The following is an 18,934-nucleotide window of genomic DNA, read 5'->3' as shown; positions in this document are numbered from 1 at the left end:
TTAGGGCCGCCAGCCGGCATCCCCACATTCCATATCAAATCATTTGAACATAGGGAGATCTCCAGAAAATAAATGATTTTAGAGATAACTAAAATAAATGTGAGTACTTCAAACTTATCATAAGAAGGAAATCACTTATTATTTTCTTTTTTACGTTATGGATGATTTCAACTTTCAACTTCACCAAAAGACCAATGATGCGTTGAAATATTTCACTATTTTGACTGCAATTGTAGTCAGTATATTCTAGGTTTAAATGTGTTAGATTATAGCAATTCTAATTTTTGTAGATACACTGCTGGATATTTTTTGTGTAGATATTTTGTATTCAACATTTTGATTTTGTTGATAAGTTATCCTTCTCTAATTAACATACTCTTTCAGATGGAAATAATTAACATACATTGTCTATAAATCCACATTTTGCAAACATCTATGCCTTCTAGAAATTATAGGATCATTTTAGTTACATTTGAAAACAATAATCAAGAAAAACCATATGTGCAAATATAAACATTAATCACAAAATTTCCAATTTATTTGCAGATATATTTTCCTATGAAGAAAGACCATGCTTGACAATATGAACGTTGAACAAAATGAGACAATGGTTGCATTGTGGGCTCAATTCCAAAGAAAACCTAATAAATGTTATTCTCCTTACAAAAAGTGTAAAGGGTTAAAGACTCAAAGAATTCTAATCACAACAGCCCAGAGTCATTATAGGCAACATGGTCATGTTGAAGGGGGCCATGATTTTTGTCCATTGCTAAATGTGGATTTTGTATTGGAGGAACATGGAGGTGTGAATATCCAAGCTGAGGATAACACTCTCATGGAAGAATATGATAATGTGTTAGAGGACATGATTGAAGAAGATGGTATTGGGGCAGGTGATGAAGAGGCTCACAATGATGGTACTAGTGAATCTAATAATGATGATGAAGATGGTCTTGATATACCTTTACTTGAGAAGGCACACGAACCCTTATATGAAGGCTCCCAAACAACTCTGCTCTTGGCTATAGTGTTGTTGGTGAACTTAAAGGTTATGAATGGTATATCCAATGTAGCAATGTCACGTATGCTAAGGTATGTCATTTTTGTCATCTTCAATGTTAGCATACAATTACTATTCATTATATTAACAATGCATATTTGTTGTTGTAGGTTGACTAGTGAGTTTTTGTTACCACCATCAAACATTTTGCCTCGTTCGTACCAAAAATTATCTAACATTATGGATCAGATCAGAATGAAGTGTCAAACAATACATGCATGTCACAATGATCACATTCTATATCATAAACAACATGAATTTGCAACAGAATGCCCTAATTTTCATAGTAGTAGATATCGGTCAAATCAAATAACAAAAAAAGTACCTCACAAGGTTCTTCGGTACATTCCCATTATTCCACGTCTTCAACGGTTATTCAGGTGCGCTAGCTTGGCACAATTTATGGATTACCATGCACGCAATAGAAGTCAAGATGACATTATGCGAATGCCTGCCAATGGTTCTGCATTTAAAGAGATAGAAGAAACATGGTCACATTTTAAAGAAGAACCTCGTAATCTAAAGCTTTCATTGGCAGTGGATGGTGTCAATCCATATGGAGATATGAGATATGTTTACTCAGTGTGGCCTATTTTTTTTATTAACAATAATATTCCTCCTTGGATGTCCATAAAGAGGGAGCACATAATGTTGTAAATGGTTGTGCCATGTATTTTTTTCATTTTATAGTTATCTAAATTAATTTATAAATAGTGCATGAAAATGGTCATAATAATAATGTAATGTTTATGTTTATTCAATTGCTAGGTAAATACCAAGTTAAAGATATGAACGTGTATATTGAGCCCCTAATTGATGAGTTGTTGAAGTTATGGAATGGCATCACTATGTATGACATCTCTAGACCGATAGGACATCGACAATTTCAATTCCATGCAATGCTTGTATGGACAATACATGATGCCCCTGGGCTAACTCATTTTTGTGGTATGTTATATTGTTAATATCACATATTTTTGGTCTATTATATTGCTTACACATTACTATCAAATGTTTAAGTTGCGCATGATAATTGTACATGATCCACTTCTACATGATCTTTTAGGTCTTCAAACAAAGGGAAAATTTGCATGTCCAGTTTGTGGTCCGAAGATGAAATCTCGTCATTCAAAAACTTTAAGAAAGGAGGTCCACAATTATCATAGGTATCGAATAGCTGAAAAACATCTTTTCAATGGAAAAGAAGAGACATCATCAAGGCCACAAAGAATGACACCTCATTTATGGAAATTGGAATATGATTGACTGAATTGTCGAGGTAATATCCAATTTGTCATCCGAAGTTTAAAATTTGTATTTTGATATTGTCTTATATTTACTAATGTTGTAATTGATGCTTGTGAAGGTCATCAAGGCACCAATGACCAACTTCCTAGAGGAATGAAAAGTTATCCTACTCAATTTAGTAGGTTACCATACTACAAGGATCTCCTAATTGCGCATTTGTTTGATGCTATGCATATTGGAAAGAATGTAATAGAGACACTATGGAAAATGTTGGATGGAAGGTGTGATAGAGAACAAATTGCCAAAATTTGTACCGACATTTATGAATCCAATCATGCACTAAAAGCTTCCATTGAATCAAATAGCAATGGAGACTACATAAATACAAGTGCCCTTCCTTGGTTATTAACGAAGCAACAAAGTGATGCATTAAAAGGAGTCATAAAAAAAAAAAAATTTCCAATAGGATTTGCTGCAAATATAAGCACTCTTCTATCAAAGAAAGGTGATTTTGGGCCAGGGCTGAAAACACATGATTGGCATACCTTCATCAAGGTAAGTCATGTTCTCTATTTACAGTATATTTGAAAGATTGAATGTACTACCTATTGCATTATTTAATAATATATTGAAATGATCATTTTTAATGATTGCAGTTCATCCTACCTCTATCCCTTCCACAACAGTTTGACAACAGTATTAAACAAATTATATATGATCTTGGAAAATACACGAGATTAGAAGTGTTTTTTCTTAGATTTGTAGCTTTTTCTCTTAAATCTATTGTAAAATTTTATTTGAAATCTCGTTTATCTTATTTTGCATGTTGAATCTCTTTTAGGTGGTTATCATCTAAAGAAATTGACAAAAAAGATATAAAATATTGGAAGAGAAAAATTTCACTGCTTATGTGTGAAATGCAAAAGTGCTTACCTCCAACCTTTTTCAATGCTCAAGAACACTACCTCATACATCAAGTTGAGGAGATTGAATTGTGTGGACCTGTACAAGCTAGATCAATGTGGATGGTTGAGAGACACTTGAAATTTATGAAGGGCTTGGTTCGAAAAAGAGCACGTCCTAAGGGTTCTATGATAGAGGGATATATGATATACAAGACCATGGTGTACATTACTGAATATCTTCCAAAGTTTGCAGCAGATATCTATGTAGATCGCATTTGGGATCCCAACTCTAATGACAAATTCGAAGGGGAGTACCTGACGAGGAAAGGTAGAATGAGGAGGTTGAGAGGTAATTATAAGTTTTTTTTTTAAAGTTTAATAATTATTATTCATCATCAATATATATAAGTTTTTTGTAACTAGTGTAATTGTTTTCTTTATAGTTGGTCGTGAGTGGGATGCACTACACTTGTATATTGCAAACAATCTTGATTGGATGACAGTATGGATTGAACAGTCTCAAGAAAATGGTCGCTCATTAACATGGGATGGTGTTGTATCATTGGTTAAAGAAGCTCATCATAATGGAGATCCCAATGTTACACAAATGGTATTGATATAATATATGTCTTAAGAGATACAAAGGTATGCATAAGGTTACTAATCATCACACATAAGTTTAATATCAACTCACAAATCAATGCAAATAATCTTGAAATGTTTGAATAATTGCAGGTCAAACACCACAAAGCTATGTACTACCATGGCTATAAATTTTGCACAAAAAAGTTAGATGAAACGAAGAAAATGTGTGATTCCGGGATAAGTGTTGTCTTTGCGGTCACCAATATTTCATCTAGAACTGACATACATCCTCAACAATCTAAAAATCGATACTATGGAATTTTGGATGATATACTTGAGTGCAACTTTAATTCATTCAAAATAGTTCTATTTGTCATCAAATGGTTCAGGTTACGACTGAATCAAAATGATCCTGATAGGACTGTTATTGAACATGATAGTGGATTTACTATGATTAATACAAGGTCATTTGAGCTAGTCGGAGATGAGCCCTATGTTCTTCCAAGCCAATGCGAGCAAGTGTTTTATTTTGGTGTTCCACACAAACTAGGTTGGTCATTTTTTGTTAGACATGACCCAAGAGGAAGGTTGGTAAAGTATAATGTGATCGAAGAAGAAGAAATTGAAGAATTAGAAGAGGAAGTAAATGATTATCAGGAACAACAATTACCCAGTGATGAAGATGAAGAAGATGGTGATGATTTTGGTCATGCTAATGATAATGGTGATAATGATGATGATGATGTTGATGACGATCATGATCATGGTGATGATGGTCATGATGATAATGGTGATAAATATGATGATGATGGCAATGAAGATGGTGGTGGTGACGACGATGATCAAAGTGACAAGTATGATGATGGTGATGATGATGATGATGATGACATGGATGAAGATCATGATGATCAATGAAATGTCCAGCTAGGATCAATGTCAACTATGATGGGGTCTTGTATGACCAAACTTTTTTTTCTAAACCATATGTGCACATATAAACATTAAGTAGAACATGTCAAATATTTTTTTAAATATACACATTAGTTACACTAAATTTTTAACTAAAGACAAATGATTTACATATACAATCTACTTTATTATTAATATTTTTTTTTGGTAAGTATATTACTTTAATTTCGCTACTGATTTCTAAGACTTACTAATTTTTTTCACAGGGCGATATGGATGCACCATCTCAGACACCTTCAGTACAGGTAAACATTAAATATTGTAAATTTTAATGTTAATACGGAAACAAATGTCATATTATTATGTTCTTTTCTTTATGTCTTTGGATTTGTTTTGATGAAATTTTATTGATATTTGATGTCACAAATGATAGGAAAAAGCTATAATGACCGTTGATCAAATGCGATCTGAAATACGGGCTTCATATCTACATAACATTGCCCTTAGTACTGACCCTGTGTTCATCACCCAAAAAATCAAGCAAAGATACATTGATGAACTTGTTAACATTATCATCGAGGCTGACAGAAGTGAGGAGAAAGAGGCACTGAGAACAGAATTGCGCTGTAGAATCCAATCTTTGCAGGTAAGCAATAATTCAACTAAAGCAATAATAGAAGTTCAATAGATATGAATATTTTATACTATCTTATGGATCATGATCTCTAATTTTATGTGTACTTGTATAGACATTTGTGCCATTTGTGACATCACATGGTGAACATGGTGATGGTCATTGCGCACAACCTTCATGTAAGTAGCACTTTGTTTGTTTTCATCAACATTATAACACTTACTTTTTTTTTGTGGACATTTGTAGCTAGTATTCCATTTGATCTTTATCCATAGAAAATGTCTTTGCTAACAATATTGTATTCTTCAGCTCATGATGAAGTGCGGACTCCTCCTTCAGTTGTCGATCCACTATTGCCTAGTGCATCATCAGCAACAAGGGGCATGTAGACATCCTCATCTATGCCCACTAGAATTGGTAAAACCTTGTTTTACTATATTTTGTAATGTATTTGTACAAGTTGATGAACAATGAAGTAGCATATCAGTGCTTAAATGATGTCTATAGAATCTTGCATACACACAAACACATGCATACACACACCATGCATACATACATACATGCATATTTTGCATTCGTGTGAAGACCCTGCTTAGATGCAATGATTGCTATATGTTCCATTCATGAGAGATGAATTCTTCTAAACTAACTACTCATAAAATCCTTATAAACTATTGCAAAATCTTATTGTTAAAAATAGAACATGCAGTCTAGGACATGCAATCCTTAATAGAATGCAAGGAAAAAACATTTTTGCTAGTCAATTTCTTCAATTTGATTATACCCATAAGTGTGTTTTAATTCATTTGGTGTCTACTTTAATTGTCATGATGTTTTAGTTGATAAACCAGTAGAGAGCAGTAATGCTGAAGTTGATCCATTTCCTGGAGCAGTTCGTGTGATTAGTACTGGTTCATATGAAGGGACATTATTGCTGAATAAGAAAACTATGTTTCCGTTAAAAGAACGAAAGCTTCCAGGTGCTTTAAAATTGTTTTTATTTAAAGTGTAAATTTAATTTATTTTTATATTACTCGTTTTGGACTGATAAATCCTTTATGTTTTTGTAGGTAATAATGTTTTCTTTCACCATCTTTTTCATATGACATTGAGACTATTCGGACCCACCATACGTAAAAGGTACGTAGTTTCATATCATTGCTACATAATTTTTCTTTCCTTCCATTTATTGTAATATATTAAAGTTATTGATCTAACAATCTATTTGTTTTTAAAAAGGTAGAGTTTACAAGCCGTGGAATTAAAAAATCAGCTCATTGCATCTTTTGACGAGAAATTTGGAAAAAACATTTTTGACAATGGCCTACTTTTGAAAAGAGCAGCAAAGCATATAAAGACTGTGAGGGATCAATATAGAAGGGCTCTTAAGGATAACCCAAAGTATGACCATCCTGTTATGATTCCACCAATGGAGTGGAATGAAATAGTAGAAGATGCAAAGGAGAAAAGGCTATGTGAAGATAGAGATAATGAAGCAACACAGGGCAAAAAGAGGTATGTCATGATAGTATTAAGTACATTGTAATCATGCACTAATTATTCATATTTGTAAATATATAATCTAAGATGTTTGAAATTGTTCATAGATTGCAGGACACATACGTGGCTACAAAAGCAAGACTAGAAAAGTTTGGCCAACAAAAACTTGGCTCTGGTGGCTATATGAATCTCCAGTCTCGAGTTGTAAGTAGGAGCAATGATATGAAATAATTTTTTTAAATATAATGTTGCAAACAATTTTGTCTAGTGAAAGCATACATACGAAACTGATGATATTAAGCAAAAAATACAGGGCACAGAATTCAATGTGGAGGTCACAGAGAGATGAGCATGCACAAGATAATAGTTGTTGGGTCTGTGGATCAAAAGATGGTGCTCAAGACTATGAGAAAAATAGGAAGAAGAGCAGAGTTATGGCCATTGAATCATTATCAGCCTGGTCACATCACCACTTCTATATAGACCAAAGTTTATAATAATTATAGAAAGCACAGATACATTGGGAGTTTTGGGTATTTCAAGCTTGCAAATGAAGATGAGATTTCAAATAGACGCACTTTCATGTAAGTCAGAGCAAAACCCAATAAAGTAACTCAAACCCTATTTTATGTTTCATCCTAACCAATATTGATAAAATGTGCTGATGGATAATCTTGTTGCAGTTTTATGTTAAGGTCACTTGCTAGATCTTTTCACCTTCCAAAGAAGAAAATAATCAAAGGTTCCAATGTTTAATGCATTATTGCAAATTTATCATCTTTAATGAATTCCCAACCCAAGTAGTCTATTACACAGCCCCACCTTTGACAATTTTCTGAATACTATGATCATTATGCTTAACATGGGCTAGTGATATTTTTAATAGTTGTAAATGCTTATTCTTGAGCATATTCTAATTGGAAAATCTCAATGAAAAAATACAAGTGATTTGTAGATTTTGATTATAAAATTTATTTTTGTATAAGGAGTTTAAATTAAATTTTCCAAACCAGTCAGACAAGCTAATTATTTTGTCATGTTATTACAGTTTTGGTTCATAGATAAATTTTATGAAATCATCTCCTAATACCAAGCGGAAAAGTTGATTTTATTAGAAGGAATAGACCAATACTTTGGGAATAGACCATTACTTTGGGACATTGTCAGCGGCCTTCAAGAGGTGACTTGGTGGGGTAGATTGGTGAGCCTACATAGAGAGGCCAACTTGGTGAGACGAGATGGTGAGTCAACTTGGTGAGATGACCTAGAGAGCTAACTTGGTGAGAGGACTTAAGGAGTTAATCCTTATTGACTGAAAATCAGTGGTTAATTGTCTGCAAATTTGGTTGGAGACAACTCCTTGTGTTTTTCTAGTGCTTGGACCAATTTAGTTGCCTCTTTGTCAGTAGTCTTTGATTGTTACCAAGCCGAGCGCTACATTTGTCTAATTTCACTGTCATGTTTATGGTGACTCACTACAAGTTATTTTCTCTATTTTTTATTTGTATCTTGAATCCTTCTCCCCAATCATCAACCTCAATGTGGTTCCACTATCTTTTATCCCTGCCTTATGTTAGTATTGTTTGATGTTTTAATTTTGTAGCTTCTATTGTTAGTATTGTTTGATGTTTTAATTATTTTCTTCATGTATTTTCTCAATGTAGGGGGTACTTCATGATGAAACCACAGTGGCAGTAAAGAAACTTTCTTCCAAATCATTCCAAGGACAAGAAGAATTTTCCACAAAGAAACTTTTCATTAGTCATGTGTAGCATTAGAACCTTGTAGCATTAAAAGGGTGGTGTGTGAAGGAGAAAGAGAGAGTACTAGTTGGCCGACACTCCAAGCTTCTCCAAGAGACACACTGCACAGATAGCTTCAGTTGCAAAGAGTTCACAGGTCAAAGACACCATGCTGTGACAAATTAACAGTAGCTAGTGTACGTTGGAGTAACTGGGAGTTAGGAGCCCCAAACTGAAATCATTAAAGACATGTCGTAAACAGCAGCATAGTTCCTCTGTTATCTGCGATTTATACCAGGTTCTCTTTATCATTTGTTTGTGTTGGTAACTTGTGTTGATTAGTTTCTTGGGATACAGTCGATGATTGCTCCTTCATGGTTTTGGATAGATTAAATGTTGTATGAGCTCTGCTGTAGTGGAGAATGATAAAAATTCAGAACTGTTATCTCTTGAGTTTTCATATTGTTTGCACATTCCTTTGGTCTTGTTACTATGTTCCCATGAGTGATTTCTTACAGTAGTATCCAAGCTTAAGACTTGGGTTACATGCTAACTATTTGAAAAATTACTTCTAGCCCAAACTTGATCTCCTTGATCAGAGCAAGCAAGGATTATTACACTATTCCTGATATTAGTTATTCACATTTCAATTTTATGAGTTTCATTGGTACATTCAGCATTACAAATTTGATTCTCATATTTAGAATTGGCTTAGTTTGATGAAGTTTTAGTACTGCCATTTCTTTCCAACATATTATCTAAAATTCAAACTAGAAGAATCACTGAAAAATCCCACAAGAAACTGCATAACAGTGAGGCTTAGTCATTGTCAAAGTGTTTGATGAAATGTCAAACAACTAAATTGGAAAGGAAATTGGTTCTTATTGAAGCCATACCCAGTTGGGGTTATTACATACCATTGATCTTTATGCAGTTTTGATAGTTTGCTTGACCACTTAGAACATTTTCATTGATTGTTCTATATGGCTCATTTGATATTCACTGTTTCAAATCATAGAGTAAGGTAGTTCATTTTCTTGTTTGAATACTTAGAAATTATTTGATATTACCTCGTTGAAAAGGCTTATTTGCCTTCCATTCTGAATGGATAGATCTGATATGTATCAGTCATTGTAAAGAAGTAAAAGTTGTGCTTTCATTTTCATAATCTAAATTGAGATAAGATTGATTTGTTCATAAGGCTTTTGAATTTTTTGTTTAAATGTAGACCTAAGTCTTTGAGTGTATATACAAAGTTCAAGCACATGCATATGCACGTGTGTTTCCTTTTATTGGTGATAACATTTCCTTTTGCATATTGTGTTTTGGATCAGATATAAATATCTGATCTACTTAGTTTTATCTATGGGTTGAACTTTTACAAGATGTTGCAATTGATTGTCAATTTTCCTAAATGTCTTATATTATTGCTTTTAGTTATCAATTAACATCAATCTTCTAAAATATATCTAGGTTTCCATGTTGAAGGGAAGAGTAAATATTGTTGGTGGCACACCAAGCAAGTATTATGGTAATCATAACTCTAATGCAATTATATTGGAGTTTGGGTTATGAGCAGACTTTCTAAGTCTTGATAGTAAGATTTAGATAGGAAAAATGAGCAGGAGACAGGAAAAAAATTTAAAAACTAAAGCCAAAAGGCTAAGACACTAAAAGGCACCTTTACAACTCTAATCTGCCATTTAAGGATACTTCTGCTTTTTGTTTTAATGCCATGGATTTTAACTTCTATGTGCCTAAGCTGATATTGCTAAATGATTATAAATATTCTAGTCCACCCTATAGTTGAATGGTTGGGAATGGGCTTAGTAGAGGTCAAATACCACATATGAGGCTCTCAATGCAATAAGCGATGAGGCTGGGATCATGCCCTAGGCAACTTTGGCAGAATGGGTACTTTTCAATCCTTTACTCTTAGGCCCTTAGTCTAAAAGGTAAACTTTTGTGAAATGGGTACATTTGAATCCTTAACTCTTAGGCTCTAAATCTTAAAAGGACAACATTGGCAAAATTTCTTTTGTTCAATCTCTCACTCTTAGTTGAAGAGATTATCTTAGAGTTGTGCTTCTAAATGAGGTTGCAAAAATGACTTGGGTATGGAAAGCCCTCTATTAAGAAAACCAAAAATGGTAATAGATGGAAAGTAACCATGCACTTGAAAATTTACTATCAACTTTTGCCTCACACTTTGTAATCTATCATTATGAAAAGACTGTGATAAAAAGGTTGCCAAAAAAAGCCATATGTATACACAAGATGCTAAATGAATGGTGGAACCACAGAAACCTAAGGAAACAGCTGATGACCAATTGAGGAAGAGTGGGAATATAAAATATGTTAAAAGAATGGTAAATATTGTAAAAAATGTTATGAAGAGGATATGAAGAGAAGAAATCATTTATTGTGCATGTATACTGAACTAAAAGGAGAAATCATCTATATCTCCATCATGTAATCTCAGTCTTTATATCCATTTTGTAATCTCAATCTTGTTAGTTTATGTTTCCATTATTTATTTTTACACTTTGTTCCAGTGTATTATTTGCAACATAGCAATCTCCTTATTATTTCCCCACCATATCATGTTTTAGTATTTTACCACTTTTCATGTTCTTTGATTTTTCTTTTTATAATCTCTTGTTCTCTTTTAATCGGTTATCATTTATTTGCTTTGGTTTTTCTACCCCCTTTATCATTTTGCCTCTTCATTGATTCTAATGCCAAGTATCTCTGCCCTTCTAAAAGTTGGAATGATCACTAAAACATATATAAGCCTTTTCAAAAGGTAGTTTTATAGGTTGGAAGCAAGTTATTGCACAAGATTGAATGCCAAAGCTGAGTTTTTGACAGATTTCATGTTGTTTGTAATCTTCAATCATGTAAATAGTCATTAGTTCTAAAATTTCTTTGTAAATAAGGGTTAGTAATATGTATTAGCTTTTTTTTTTATAGGTTTTGATTGCATTTTATTGAGCCTCATATGTATTTTCTTCAAGGTCATTGAATGCTACCTGTTTTCCTTCATAACTTGGCAGTTTTTACAAAATACAGTCTATCTCTATTTTCGACAGCTAAAAATTGATGAAACCTTGGGGAAAAGAAGTAGATTCATTGTACTTTACAATGCAAAAGGTTGGAGCTAAAAACATTCAGTTTGTGAATTTTACCAACAAGCCCTAGGCGGGTTGACAGTAAATCCGGCTAGAAATGAATGGCTTAGAAAAAAAAATTGAACAATTTTTTAGTGTTTTATTTTCTCAAAAAGGGTTTGGAATATATTAATATCTTATTGGGACTGACCAAATGAAGATAAGTTACAAAAAAGGTTTTTTTTTAAAAGTTTGCAACACTACTTTCGTTGCTGGGTCATTGGGGATGGGAATCTGGATAACCAGGTCGTCCTGGTAAAAAATTTTGCGCAGTAGCCCCCTAACAAATTTGCTGGCCATTTCAGGTACCATCCGCTTTGTTTCTCTAATTTGGGAATGGAAAAATGGTCATCCTATGTCCCCATACCTTATTACACTTGTTTATTCAAGAACCTATTGGTAGTTATTGGCTAATCTCTGTTATATTTGTTTGAAAATTTTATCTGATAAATGGAGGGATTTACTATGTAGTCTTTGATGTTCCAGTTATCACAATGAGTAGCACATCTTAGCAGGCTTATTAGGAGTAAAAGTTCATTTTTAGTATTAATTTTGTTATTCCCATTCTGTTCTTTTGGTTTAGGCCGGCATCAATTTTATTGAATTCTATTTTATTATTGTTTACTTGATACAAATCAACATTCAAAATTTCAAATAGAATCCTCTTCTGTAGATTTCCCATTTTTGTTTTGATTTAGTTTGGTGTTATTAAGGAAGCACTGCCTTATAGTTATTGATTGCTCATATTCTAAGCTTGGCTTTGGAAGAATTGTGCTTCATTGACTAGACAGTTCAGATCTCTGTTGAACAACTCACCAATTTTTCTCGACTTGGGAGTACTCCCAAATCAAAATGAGAGTCTAATTACTCTTGAAAAAACTTTCCAAGAAGTTGTTGAAAAACATGTGACAATTTTTTTACTACAAAACTCCCAAGTAAATGCAAAAATTTGAGATTTTTTCTTGCAATGAAAAGAAACAAGATTTTTATTGGCAGTACAGGTTTTTGAGACCTTCATTTGGGCTTGGCTGCCCTTTGTAATGTCCCTGATATGGAGCCAAGGAATTATAGGACTATAAAATGAACAATTAAGTACAAGGGAAAGAGCTTAAATTACAAATTTGGACTCTTAATTTCCCAAGGTTAGAAAATTAATTGAATAGTAAGGGAATGAATGAATATTCAAATAATAGCCTAAAAAGCTTAAGTCCTGGCAATTATTATTTTAATTGCTCATTATGTCGATTGGTGGGACCATGCCTTTCATTACAATGTTATGGCAACTAGGAAGTGTTGTTTTGATAATTAAAATCTTTGAATAAAACTTTGGGAATTATCTTAGTTGCCAATAGAAATCACATCTTCTTGTCATCCAAGATGGAAATCACAGATTTTTGCCTCAAATGTTTTTTTTTTCCTTTTAAGTTAGCAATTGGAGTTGGGAAAATCATCTATCTATCTATAAATTTTGCTTTGCAAGTTTAGATACTTCTTTTCTAGGATGAAACCCTCGAAAAACTAAGGATTGACACAAACCCAAGTTGATAATTAAAATCTATGAATAAAACATTGGGAATTATCTTAGTTGCCAATAGAAATCACTTCTTTTTGGCATTTTGCCTTTAATGTTTTTCTTTTCTTTAAGTTAGCCATTGGAGTTGGGAAAATCATCTATCTATCTATGAATTTTTGGGAAAGGATTGCAATAACAATTTCCAGACAGAATAGGTCAAACAATTCCCAATTTTCAAGGCGCTATTGAAGAATCAATTTGAAAAGAAATTGCTGCATGTTTGACCTATTCCTACTACAGGTAAAGCCACTATTTTTTCAGCCAGCTGGGCATTGCCAGTGGATTCTTGGAGTTCACTGAATGATAAATAAGTAGGTGCAGGTTGGTATGTTGCAGCTTTCACATCTTATATCTCTATGTTTACCCCTTGTATTAGTCACTTAAAAAATTCAGTAATTCTGCCAGAATATTTCCAGCTAGTAGAAGTAATTGACTATTTTGCCAACAAGGGTATTATCATTAAGAAATGTCTGCATGATGCATAAATCCTTCATGATTGTAAAAAATGGGTTTTGTTTGAGATAGTTTTATGAATTTTTAATATTCCAAGTAAGAACTATTAGAAGGAATATTTCACCCATTGCCCTCAGACCCCTACAAGGTGCACTATTCCTTGATCCCATATTGGGGTCCCCACTCCCAAATCCAAATAAATTTTTTGATTACAAGGGGACAACAGGGAATATGGATAGAACTCTTGAGCGTGCCTGCTAAGATGTTATTATTGCACAACTTGCTAATAATCTCTTTAGATGAGACAACTTCTACATTTGATATGGCTAATGAAAGTGGCCTTATAATTCTTAACTCATTTATAGCTATTTTTTGGTCAATGATATATATTAAATTCTATTTCTGCTTTATATATGATGAAAAATTGTAGTACGCAAAAAGAATTTAGTAATGTGTGTTTTTGAGGAATAACATTTCTATATATGAAAATTTTCAGGAAAATTGCTGAGTTTTTTGCAGAGTCCTATGTTTTTAAATATTTGACCTACCAAGTTATTCTCAAGTCCAAGTTTTTCAAGTTTCAACTATGTTAGTGAAATAGGATCGATTAAGCTATCTGAAAGTGTCTTCTTAGATTGTTTGAGAGACGTCTCCTCTTTTGAATCAGCTCCTCACTAAGGATGGTTCAAGTGGGAATGAAATATTTTTTATTATTTCTCCCCCACAAAGTAAAATTCACACTTTTATATCATCAAAAAATTTTGTATCGCATTAAATATTCTTGTTCTTTTTTAATCATTTCTTTTTAACATTTTTGTGTTGTCATTATCTATGTCAGTGAGATTAGCTAGGTGAAAGTCATCTATAGCTTGATGCGTAAAGACCTTTTTTCTTGCAATCATTTTAATGAAACTCAAGATGTAAAATACATGTAATATGTTATTCTAAAATTTCCTATTGATTTTTATAATAATTTGGTAGTGGACAATGTGCATTTGAAACAGCAAATCAGGTTGCACACGTGAACTGCGAGAATTGTTGCAAAACACTTATGTATCCATTTGGAGCACCTTTTGTAAAATGTGCCCTCTGTCATTTTGTGACAGCGGTTGGAGTAAGTTAATTTTGAAATTTTAATTATGTAATTTGTATTTGAGCAATTTTTTCACTTTGAAACAAGTTTCGTTGCGATGCTAGGTGTTTTGTTGTAGCAATCACATTTCTCAAGACCTTGTTATGTTTGAGACTCATTGATTATTGCATGTTGATCTATTGTTTTTGCTGTTTGTGCATGTTTGTTATCCATGTGACTATTTTTCCTATTTCATTCCTCACTGCTAGGTCATTTTCTTATAATAGATGAACAATATGAGGATGCCTCTTCCTGCACAAAGGCCTCCTACAGCATCTATGACACCCCCATCTTCTAGCTCACTGGTGAGTTTTACTTACGATTATGTTTAGTATTTGTTCAGTGATGAGCTATGAACTGTGTTGTTGGACACTCATGCATTATGATATCCATTGGCTTCAGGTCCTGGATTTGGTTAAATATGAGCATTGCAGTTGACAATTTCTGAATTCTATCAATTTTGGACATATCATTTTTTATTACTTTGGAGGCATTTCCCAGCTTTCTCATTTTTAATTATGTTTAGTTTGCCATGTTTTAAAAGTTTTTTTAGTACATGCATCTGCAACTACACCAAATTTTCATATATATATATATATATATATATATATATATATATATATATATATATATATATATATATATATATATATATATATATATATATATATATATATATATATATATATATATATATATATATATATATATATATATATATATATATATATATATATATATATATATATATATATATATATATATAGCTTTGCAAACTATGATTTAGTTGACAAGAGCATAGGTCTGGAATTGTTGTATTCACTTTTTTAAGACGCTAAAGGTATGAATATTTCCATTGTGATTTGAATGCTGATTTATCTTCTCTACAACAAGCATGGTGTAATTTAGTCCTATGGAGTTGCTAATGTTGGCAATGCATTGTACACTACTAAAACTATGTACATGCACCCAAGGTAGGGGGTTTTAGGGCGGGTGCGTGCACCCAGGTTACACTGAAAAGTTTAAGTTAAGCAACAACAATTCATAAAATGAAACATCAAGGATTTAGAAAATGAAACAAGAAGAATTTTAGAAATGAAATAACTATAGGAAAATGAAACAACAAAAAATGGAAAACTAAGAACTTTAAAACACTGGACATTCATTTGAAAATTAGGAAAATAAATAAAATCATTTATAAACCCTACCGTTTGCTTAAAAATTCTTTTCAACAAGGTGACAAATCTTCCTCCTCTTCTGCTTGCTCCTTGTCACTCCTCTTTGACATGCAATTACTTTTTGATCTGGCAAATATGAAAAGAACCATAAAAAAAAAAAATTGCAGATTTGTGGTGCTATTTACCATGAGATGAGTTGGCAAAATTTGTTGATTCCCACTGAGAAAACTGTGAATTTCTTCCACTGATTTGATCCATGAGTCTCTGGCAGGAAAAATCACACTTCCAGCAAGAACTTTATGTGTTTGTAAACTATGGACCTAAATTGATATAGCTCTGTTCAAACAATCTTAGCTTCTAATCTAAACTTTTGTTCTATACTCAATAAACTGGCTGTATGGTAGCACATTTTCTGATTAGCACTCATAGCTTTTACCAACAGATCATTAGATGTGTTGATAATTTATTTTGAGTATTTCGTTAAATTTTATATCAATTTTTTGCTAGTTTCTTGTTGAAGAATATGGCTTATCCTATTTTGTCAGAGATAATTACAAGAAAGGACTGATTAAGAAATAATTGTGTACAATATATTGAATTACCATTTTGGTCTTTGATTGTGCTATGATTCCAATCATTGATCAAGAATATTTCTTACATTCATGCTAGTGATTAAGATTTTTCTGTAATATATTTGGAACCTAAATGGTAATAGTACTAAATGAATGTTTAATTTTACTATTTAATAGGTATAAACATGGTATCTGTCTAAATGGAGCTGATTGTCAATATAGGCACCAAAAGATGCCTCCTCCACTCCTCCTGTAGAAGAAGTTTTCCAGAAACTTCAGCAGTGGGCGACAGTGAAAAATGGTTCCTACCCAAATAGATATCCTCAGCACACGCAAAACAATTATTATTATCCAGCAAAAAAGGCTCAAGCTTCACCTAGTGCTTCTCAAAGACTACTAGGAAGTTCACCTTCAGGTGACAAGCCCAAGAATCAGGAGCAAGAAAGGTGACAACGTGTACCACAGTATCAGACAAATCAGAGTCAAGGCCAGCCAGTGAACCCTTCAGCAAATGGATTCTCAAATCAACTGAATGTTGTATCTATTGCGTTGCCACTACCACAAGGAATTTCTAGGTTCATTGACATGACTTAGTGCATGGTTGTTCTTCTATGGGACTATTGTATTGCAATTTAATTCCTAAGTCTGTGATGTATGCGTACTTAATTGTTTGTTTCCTTTCCTCAAGTGATGTTGGGGGTGTGCCATTGGAATTGGTTGTTAGAATTATATTGGTGCTCGATGTATACATTTCAGCTTTAGAAGTTCTTATATGTACCAATTTCATTTTCTGTGCTTCATTTAAATGTACATGGATACCAATCAATATGAAGATATTGTAAATTTTGTTGTCTGAGCATTATAAGCTTTTCCTTTTAAATAATAGTTATACAGCTACCAAATCTGATGTCTATGAAACTTCTGAGTAATTTAGTCTATTCCAAGAAGTTTTATTATCAGAGCGACAGAGTTGATTGCAACTCATTCTACCATATTGAGAATAAGTGTGGGCATTAGGTTCTTTTTTTTGTAACTCGTAAGCCTGCCTTTGGTCTAGAGAGATTTCCATTCTATATACATTTGATCACATCATTACATTGAATTTCCTTTTGGTAATTGGGCGGTGTGGGTGGTAAAAATCATTCTTCTTTTAGAAGCTCTCATATAATTCTCTTAAATATTGGTTATTTTGAGGCAATATTAATTATTGTTTTTGATTAAGACTATATTGATTATTGTTATAGCAAGCATTTCATACTATTTATTAATGGGTGTAACATTGTGATTATATCATGCAACCATGGCTGAGTATGTCTTCTGTTTATTATGAGTAGCAGTAAAGATATCTATTTTATGCTTCTTTTCTATTCCTCTGTGTCCTCAAATGTATTAAAAATAGCTGAGGGCACTCTTAAGTATACTTCATAGGCTTTCTCTAGTGCATTGGTTTTATTTGAGTTAGTATCACTAACAAATAGCTTCATAGTTGTTATTAATATTATGACTTATTGACATTAGTGGTCAAAAGCATTGCAGGATATAGCAAAGATCTTTGTAGAGCCACAAAACCCTTATTTTTGGGAAATGTGTTGTACAGGCAGTATCAAAGGTCTAAACTAGCAAAACCCTTTACATAGTCCAAATGGGTATCCTAAATTGTTGTTTGTCTTGTAGGTTGTTAAGAAAGTTTGCAAGATAATGATCAAAAACCTACATAGGAGGGCTAATTACAAAAAGGGTTGCAAAGAAATATACAGCTAGTTTGGAAAGCGATTGGAAAAAGGAGTTTGGAATTGTTTTTTTTGGTCATTCTAGGCCCAAATAAGTTACTCAAGAGTATGAACATCTCCTACAATGCTAGATAGAACAAGTACAAGACTTGGCAAAACAAAACTTAACAACCATGTTTACACACAAGATAAGATAAGTTTGTGACTTGGTGAGTTGACCTAGGGGGCAGACTTGGTGAGCGAACATAAAGAATCGACTTGGTGAGCGTACTTGAATTGTCAGCTTGGCGAGCTAACTAGGGGAGTCAGCCTAGCGAGCTAACATGGCAAGTCAACTTAAAGTGGTGAGTTGGTGGGGCAAGTGGGGGTGACTTGGTGAGCTGACCTGGAGAGTTGGCCTAGGGGGCGGACTTGGTGAGTGAACTTAGAGAGTCGACTTGGTAAGCATACTTCAATTGTCAGCTTGGCGAGCTGACTTTGGGAGCCGGCCTGACGATCTAACATGGTGAGTGGGCTTAAAGTGGTAACTTGGTGGGGCAAGTT

This window comes from Cupressus sempervirens, chromosome 8 (assembly GCF_028749045.1).
Source record: "Cupressus sempervirens isolate cs-2001-9-10 chromosome 8, ASM2874904v1, whole genome shotgun sequence".
Classification (NCBI taxonomy): Eukaryota; Viridiplantae; Streptophyta; class Pinopsida; order Cupressales; family Cupressaceae; genus Cupressus; species Cupressus sempervirens.
This window is presented reverse-complemented; position numbering follows the sequence as displayed.